The sequence below is a fragment of the Rattus norvegicus genome, chromosome 1 (assembly GCF_021556685.1).
Source record: "Rattus norvegicus strain SHRSP/BbbUtx chromosome 1, alternate assembly SHRSP_T2T, whole genome shotgun sequence".
NCBI classification, from domain to species: domain Eukaryota; kingdom Metazoa; phylum Chordata; class Mammalia; order Rodentia; family Muridae; genus Rattus; species Rattus norvegicus.
The window spans coordinates 113,775,403-113,784,681 of NC_141534.1; the positions used below are offsets into that span (position 1 = coordinate 113,775,403).

The window sequence follows — 9,279 nt, forward strand, 5'->3', positions numbered from 1 at the left end:
GACTTTTATCATGAAGGGGTGTTGAATTTTGTCAAATGCTTTCTCAGTATCTAATGAGATGATCATGTGGTTGTGTTCTTTCAGTTTGTTTATATAGTGGATCACATTGATGGTTTTCCATATATTAAACTTTCCCTGCATGCCTGGGATGACGCCTACTTGATCAGGTTGGATGAATGTTTTGATGTGCTCTTGGATTCGGTTTGCCACAATTTTATTGAGTATTTTTGCGTCGATATTCATAAGGGAAATTGGTCTGAAGTTCTCTTTCTTTGTTGGGTCTTTGTGTGGTTTAGGTACACGATTAATTGTGGCTTCATGGAAGGAATTCGGTAGTGCTCCATCTGTTTCAATTTTGTGGAATAGTTTGGATAATATTGGTATGAGGTCTTCTATGAAGGTCTGATAGAATTCTGCACTAAACCCGTCTGGACCTGGGCTCTTTTTGGTTGGGAGACCTTTAATGACTGCTTCTATTTCCTTAGGAGTTATGGGGTTGTTTAACTGGTTTATCTGTTCCTGATTTATCCTCGGTACCTGGTATCTGTCTAGGAAATTGTCCATATCCTGCAGATTTTAAAGTTTCGTAGAATATAGGCTTTTATAGTAAGATCTGATGATTTTTTGAATTTCCTCTGAATCTGTAGTTATGTCTTCCTTTTCATTTCTGATTTTGTTAATTTGGACAGACTCTCTGTGTCCTCTCGTTAGTCTGGCCAAGGGTTTATCTATCTTGTTGATTTTCTCAAAGAACCAACTTTTGGTTCTGTTGATTCTTTCTATGTCCTTTTTGTTTCTACTTGGCTGATTTCAGCTCTGAGTTTGATTATTTCCTGCCTTCTACTCCTCCTGTGTGTATTTGCTTCTTTTTGTTCTAGAGCTTTTAGGTGTGCTGTCAAGCTGGTGACATATGCTCTTTCCTGTTTCTTTCTGCAGGCACTCAGAGATATGAGTTTTCCTCTTATACGTGGTATTATATGACTTTGTTAAATGCTGGCATATCTTTAGCCACTAGTTGACATCATGTGACATCCTGTGAGTGTTGTTAAGGTCATCTAGAAATGGTGTTTCTGTCAGCTGGGCTTCTTAGCCTTTCTTCTTGTCCTGAAATCATGGTTACATTACTAAAGAATTTTTTATTATTTTGTTAACTATTAATGACTATATGCAAAATTCAAAAATTTAGAAATGTTATATTTTTAAATCTACATATGTATCATGTTTTATATATATACATATATACATATACAGGCATAAAGTAAATATCTGATCAGAGGATCACATATACAATTACATATTACTTATTACATGCTAAACATTGCATATTACACATTGTGCATTATACATAACATGTTATATATTATATATTACATAGTATATTTATTACATACAATATATTGAACTCATATTTTGGACACATTTGTTTAAAAGGCCACATTTAGTTTATCTGGGTTAGAGAATTATATATTCAATTATATATCATATATTATTATATTGTTTAATACATGGAAAGCATATTTACATATAATACTGTTCCTCAGATAAACTGAATAGATTTCACACAATATGATTTATATAAAGTTATCCGTGATATGAGATGTTTGCTCAATTTAATTTAGCTTGCTCTTTCATCTTATGTTCTCAGAAATACTTCCTTTATATCCTAATATTAAATAAAATTATCTGATTATATAAAATTATTATGATTTGAAATTTCACATTGTGTGAAATCCATTCATTTATCCAGGTTAGAACAACGTGTGTGTGTGTGTGTGTGTGTGTGTGTGTGTGTGATCATATATATTATATTGTATATCAAGCTTCACACATCACATATCATACCATGCATATTTACATATTATGCATTATATATTATATGATATACATGATATTATATAGTATAGTTTACATATTATATATTACATTATACTATATTGTAACATTTGCAACATATTATATATTATATAATATAGACAGTGCATATATATACATACACACACAAACATATATATATATATATATATATATATATATATATATATTCCACACACAGGTACACACACACACACATATATATATATATATATATATATATAATACATGTGTGTACCACAATAAACTGCATAGATTTCATACAATGTGACCATTTAATTTAATTAAACTTACGTGAGATACACACCAAATTTAATTTAGTTTACTAATTATTTTTAAATTCTCAGGAATACTTCCTTATATCATATTATTAAATAAAATAGCATCTTCACAAAAATGGCTACTCTGGTAGTTAAATTATAAACTTGCCCCATTATCTAGCATTTGAATATTTAGGTCCTAGTGGGCTGTTTGTTAAGGATTATGTGTAATGTTGCTGGAATAGCTATACACCCGGGGTTGAACTTGATCTTTCAAAATTTTTAGTTCATTTTGAGTTAATGCTCTCTGCTTCCCTTTTCTGTCTTAAGATGTGAGCTCTCAGCTGCTGCCACAGCTTTTTTGTTTTAAAACTCTCTTATCATAGCAATAGAAAAGTAATTATTACAGCTAGTCCTTCCTTATCTATCCTTCTATTTCTCTACATTGAACCTAAAAGTGTTCTATGTGGCTTGTTTCCATATTTCCAGCCTCTAGAATGAATGCCTCTCTTAGACTGTTACATATTTAATACTTTAAGAAAAGGCTGGCCTTTTAGGTGCTTGTAGGATATTTAGTGAACTCACTAATGGCAGCATGGTTCTGAATTCTTTGTGAACCAAATTAATGACCAATGAACATCCAGCAAATGCTTAATACTTGACTTATATCCCATCTGTGAACTGTGTGCATCACAGGATGGGATTAGACTCATCACATGACACCATTCCCCTCTTCTTCCATTGTGATTTCACAGTTTAATCTGGACAGCAAGAACATCACATTTAAGTGTCAAATTCAATGCTTTTTTGTAATCATTTTGACAAAAGAGTCATTTGCTCCACATTGGAATAAGTATACACCGGTTCTTTTGTTTTATTCTAATATAATGTGATATCTGGGGGACCATATAATTATAATCGAAAGATTTATTTAAAAATTTTGATCTTATGGTCTTGGACAGCATTTAATAGCATGACAGTTAAATGCATATGATTAATATTTATAATATTTTTATGTTTTGACAATCATATTCCACAAAGTTACAGTCAGTTTGCAAAATACCAAGAGAAAATAGTATATGTGTTTAGCAAAATTACTTTTCTCACCCCTGACACACACTTTCAAAATGTTATGAACAATACAAGGGAGGTCCTCAAAGCAGAGTATTGCAAACTTATTTTATCCTTAGCATTTGACTGGAGAGTAACAAAATATAAGAAAAATAAAAACTTATCATTATGTGACTTTTCCTGGGGAGAAATGAACATTTATCTACCCAGAAAGGGGTACTCCATTGTATAAATGTACCACATTTTCTCCATACATTCCTCTGTTGAAGGACATCTGGGTTCTTTCCAGCTCCTGGCTATTATGAATAAGGTTGCTATGACCATAGTAGAGCATGTGCCCTTGTTTTATTTAGGAGCATGTTTTGGGTATATGCCCAGGAGTGTTATAGCTGGATCCTCAGGTAATACAATGTCCAATTTTCTGAGGAACCTCCATACTGATTTTCAGAGAGGTTATACCAGCTTGCAATCCCACTAACAATGGAGGAGTGTTTCTCTTTCTCCACATCCTGGCCAGCATCTGCTGTCACCTGAGTTTTTGATCTTAGCCATTCTGACTGGTGTGAGGTGGAATCTTAGGGTTGTTTTGATTTGCATTTCCCTGATAACTAAGGATGTTGAACATTTCTTTAGTTACTTCTCAGACATTCGATAATCCTCAGCTGAGAATTTTTTGTTTAGCTTTGTACCCCATTTTTAATAGGGTTATTTGGCTCTCTGGAGTCTAATTTCTTGAGTTCTTTGTTTATTTTGGGTAATAGTCCACTATCAGATGTAGGATTGGTAAAGATCTTTTCCCAATCTGTTGTTGCCATTTTGTCCTAATGACAATGTCCTTTCCCTTACAGAAGCTTTGCAATTATATGAGGTCCCATTTGTCTACTGTTAAGGATTAAAAAACTACAGTTTACAGCAATCATTTTCTATGTTTATCTTCTTCCTAAATATTGTCTCCTAATGTGTTTTCCATATAGGTAGAATGCAGTATGAAAATACTCCCCACCCTGCGCCTCCTTTTCCGCGGCCGCATGCTGAGCGATCGCTGATTGGCCACGGAGGACGGAAGCTCAGTTGGGGTTTCTTTAGAAGTTTTCCCCTCCTGGGAGGCGGCGGAGCTGGTAACCAAGGTAGAAAACGCTCAGGCAGAAGCTTTCGTGACTCCTAGGGATGGCGGCAGCTGCAGCAGGACCTGCATCGTCCCAGCGGTTTTTCCAGAGCTTCCCAGATGCTCTGATCGACGGGGACCCCCAGGCGGCGTTAGAGGAGCTGACGAAGGCTTTGGAACAGAATCCAGATGACGCACAGTATTACTGTCAGAGAGCTTATTGTCACATTCTCCTCTGGAAATACTGTGATGGTATTGCCGATGTAAAGAAGTCTCTTGAACTCAATCCAAATAATTCTACCGCTCTTCTGAGGAAAGGAATATGTGAATACTATGAAAAAGACTATGCTTCTGCTTTAGAAACATTTGCAGAAGGACAGAAATTAGATGGTACAGATACAAATTTTGACATCTGGATTAAAAGATGCCAAGAGATTCAGAATGGATCAGAACCTGAAGTGTCTGCATCTCAGAGGACCCAGTCAAAAATCAAGTATGACTGGTATCAAACAGAATCTCATGTAATCATTACACTTATGATCAAGAATGTTCAGAAGAATGATGTACGTGTGGACTTTTCAGAAAAAGAGTTGTCTGCTGTGGTGAAAATTCCTTCTGGAGAAGACTGCAGTTTGAAACTGAGGTTGCTTCACCCTATAATACCAGAACAGAGTACATTTAAAGTACTCTCAACAAAGATTGAAATTAAAATGAAAAAGCCAGAGGCATGGGAAAAGCTAGAGGGACAAGGAGATGTGCCCGCTCCGAAACAGTTCACAGCAGATGTAAAGAACATGTATCCCTCCTCGTCTCACTACACCAGGAACTGGGATAAACTGGTTGGTGAAATCAAAGAAGAAGAAAAGAATGAGAAGCTGGAAGGTGACGCAGCTTTAAACAAGTTATTTCAGCAGATCTACTCGGACGGTTCCGATGAAGTGAAACGCGCCATGAACAAGTCATTTATGGAGTCTGGTGGTACAGTCTTGAGCACCAACTGGTCTGACGTAGGTAAAAGGAAAGTTGAAATCAACCCTCCTGATGATATGGAATGGAAACAGTACTAAATAAATCAGTTTGCTATCACTGTCAAAAAAAAAAAAAGAAAATACTCAAGTATTAATTCAATGGAAAGGGGTAGTGATTTTTTCTTTTGTTTTGCTTTGTTTTGTTTTGTTTTAAGCAAAAGACAAAGACCCAAATTTTCAACTAAACTTAACATTACATTTTTAAACAATTTTCAGAACTGACAAGATTGCCAACATCTATGCAGATCTAGAAAACATTCTTAGTTTACACTAAATCAAAAATGTGTTGCCAGTGACTCAATAATAACACTCATCGTGAAATACTAAAATAAAATTGAAATATTTCTGCAGAAGATTTACCTGGCAATGTTAACTACACAGTGTGCTGACCCTCCTCACTCACATTTCAACACAATGGGAAAAGATTTGAGCTTGCGTTAAAAAATTATTTTGTTCTAGCACTACTCAAGAGTCCCAGGGCTCACCTCAGAGTACATTTTGTTTTGTTTAAAGCAAACTGCACCTAGAGATTTCAACAATTTTCAAGAGAAAAAAATGAAGTCTATTTTATGATTCCTAACCATAAACTCAAGCAGGGGCTCCAATGATGTGTTTTATAAATACTTTAGACGAGTCAGAGTTACATGAAAAGCTGAGTTCACTTGAAATCTTCAAAAATATTTCATGTTATATTTCAAATAGTACCTGTTATGGTTTAACACTTTTGCTAAATATGAGCTTTTAAATTTCAAATAGTACCTGTTATAGTTTAACACTTTTGCTAAATATGAGACCTAACATTTAAAAGTAGGTCTCCTTACCATTTATCATCAAGGCCTTTAACTGTCCTTCATCCTCACCATATAGTTTTCTTAACCATTCTCCAGAAGTCTCCTTGTAGTGATTTCTTGTTTTCCATTAGTTATCTTAGATGAAGTTGATATTGATTTGAAATTGCCCTTTTCAGCACCAAGAAATGACAGTGAAGAGAATGAGACCTCCATGATCTAGTGACCTACACACAGTGAAGCTTGTGTCTAAAGCAGGAAACCCACCTCTAAAAGTAGGAAATCCACTGAAGGCAGAGGAAAATAAGCCAGCCTGTTGGCTACTAGTTCCTCAGGAACCTTGTCAGTTCCCCAAAAAATTCATCATATAGATCTTTAATGAAGTCAAATGAAAATGGCTTCCTTCCACAAAAACAAACCAACAAACACCCTGAAGTCCTCACCTGTTTTCTAGCATGCGAAGTCAAGCTCAAATGGAATGGCAGTAGGACTTCCACATCCTCCTCCTCCACTACCACCATTTTACCTGTCTTTGCTCTTCGTTATAGATGGGTCACTCCTTTGCACCCGATAACACCTCATATGTCTTAGCTACTTGTTTGAATATCCACTCTGCCTCTACCTTTTTTCTGGGTGCCATTTAAGTGTCTGTTTCCTGTGGTGGTAAAATTAAAAGAGGTACACACACGTCCTGGTTCCTGTGAGTTCCCACTCTGCACTCTCTGGCTGTTTTTCTGTCAGCTGCTTTCACCCACTGTCTCCTCAGAGGGTTATTACTGTGCCTGTTACCATTATGTTCTGAGGCCTGGGTCCACACCATGCTAGCCCCAAGCATTCCATAGCCTCCTTCTATCCTGTACCTGCCTTCACCTGCATAATGACATCAACCTACCTTTCATCCTTTCTAATTTAAAACTTCTCTCTCAAACATAAGCTAAGCACAATTATTATCATTTTGTAATTTAAAAGCATAAAATGTATCTAACACCCAGTCCAACATTTTATCAATTAAACAGAATATTTAATTATCCATTTCAGTTTAAGAAAGACTTAATTTCCCATACACCTTTTTAATGTCCTCTGGTGAGATGGGTTTCTGCATGTCCAGAACTTCATAGTAATCCACCATTTTTAAAACAGACCTTTGGGAAAATTCCAAGACCCAGTGGCTGGCAGGAATTGGGTTGGGGTAGGGTGGGAGGTTAGGGGAGAGTTGGATAGCAGGTCTCCTTGTAGGTCTGGCACAGCTAGCCGCTCTGGTGGTGGTGGCAACCTCAGAAGTGGGTAGTGTTTTAATTATTAATCAACATAGTAATGCAAGCTTATCACAACATGTTTAATGAAATTAGCATAGTAAACACTGCTTAAATGTGTTGGCATTCTTCCATCCTCAGACTGTGTAAGTGAGCACTGTAGCCATGGGGGCAGGAAGGTGATGTTGAATAAATTACATGCCCAGGAATACCAAATACACAGCTCAGGAAGGTTATCTTTCATGTTTTGTAGTTCTGAGCACAGAAGCAAACAATATACGTGGAAGCAATTGTTTTCTTACCATGAAACCTTTAATTTGTAAAGCTATTAGTATCAGATAAATAATGATAAATGGAAATCACAGGAAATAAAAATCAAGCTTGTCATTTGCATAAAATCTCCCTAGCTTGCTGCCTTGACTCAGGTCATAGTGGATTGTCATGGCGAGAATTCTAGGACACCATCAATTCCAGGAAAAGTTGAAAACCCCAATTTTATATGAAGGTTTTGTAATTATAGGAAAAGTATTCAAATGAATCATGTGTGCTACTGTTATCCAAAGAAAATTCATCTTCTCTAAGAAACTTGAACCCTGGACAAGAGAAAACAAATCCCTCTCTTAATGACTTTACTTGTAAGTTTTCCATTCAATGACTATATTGATAAATTGGAAAACAAATATGTAAATATTTAAGAGAAGATTCTCTGAAAAAGATGGTAAATATTTTAGGAAAGGATGAGTAATTATAAGGGGGGAAACATAAATATTAACTTTATCAGTAGACCTACACAAATTAATAAATTTTCTCCAGAGGGAAAGGAAGAATATCAAAGTTGCTAAGCTTATTGATAAAGAGTACATTTAACAAGTTTGAAATTCCACAGGTTACCTTTTTTTCTCTTATTTCTGCATCTTCTTGGGTGTATGTGTGTTTGTATTATAAATTAAATATATAATTTTATATAATACATAAAAACTACTCATGTTTGAAATTCTTAAACAGTAAAGTAAACATTTAGATAAAGGGACAATGTGTCATTTCATGGTTAAACAGATAACATTTTATTACTGTTTTATGACATATATTAGATATAAAATATTTATTTACAACCATTTAGTTAATGTTTTATATAGTTTATATATACATACTTTTATAGCTTACATATAGTTTATATATAATTTATTTAGTTTTATATAGCTATAATTTTATATAGCTTATATAAAATTTAGAGTTTATAGTTTTATATAGTTTAACAATTTAACACCTGTTACTTTCTCATAAGTAACAATCTATTATCAAATGAATTAAGTAGTATTATCACTCAATATTAAAAGAATATATTGCTGAAATTTTGTCATAAATAACTCTTTATGGTTGTCTCTCTATGCAATACTTGAGTTCATATTTAGCCAGTAAGCAAATAATAAACATAAAGTTGTGAAGGAGAGTAGATGGTGTTAATAAAAATTAAGGGTATAATTTTAACTAAAAGATGATCCAGTAAGGAATTTGATCCACAGAAGTTGTCATATGTTTGAAATTCTTTAAGAACCACACCAGCTGAGGAGAATTGAATCTCTAGAATAGACATAGAAAAACACAGAGCAAGAACACAGAGCGCAATGGTGAGGCTGTAGCACTGCTCCAGGGAGGGACATCTGACAGCAGTGTGCACTGGGATGGGCTGTGGAGGCAGGCTTACATTGTACATACATTTGAAAGCAATGCTCAAACATTAGCAAGAAACTGAATTCTGGTTGCAGAAAATTTTCAAATTCAACTTTGTGCTTGAACTATTAAATATTTTATTTTATTAACCCATCACTAAGTCACACATTCCATGGATTTCTAGCTCAATCTTTATTGAATACTGGCTCATTTTAGCAGGAAGAGTATAAA

The 9,279-nt window shown here is 34.8% G+C and overlaps 2 pseudogenes across 1 annotated transcript; one reads left to right on the top strand and one right to left on the bottom strand.

The window, feature by feature from the left end:
- The first annotated feature begins 4,247 nt into the window (after positions 1-4,247).
- On the top strand, positions 4,248-5,417 carry LOC148007358 (protein SGT1 homolog pseudogene; annotated as a pseudogene). Its single transcript, XR_015646401.1, has one exon. The product of XR_015646401.1 is annotated as a protein SGT1 homolog pseudogene (transcript).
- A 720-nt stretch (positions 5,418-6,137) lies between these two features.
- Dnajb6-ps3 (DnaJ heat shock protein family (Hsp40) member B6, pseudogene 3) lies at positions 6,138-7,253 on the bottom strand (annotated as a pseudogene).
- Positions 7,254-9,279: the final 2,026 nt, after the last annotated feature.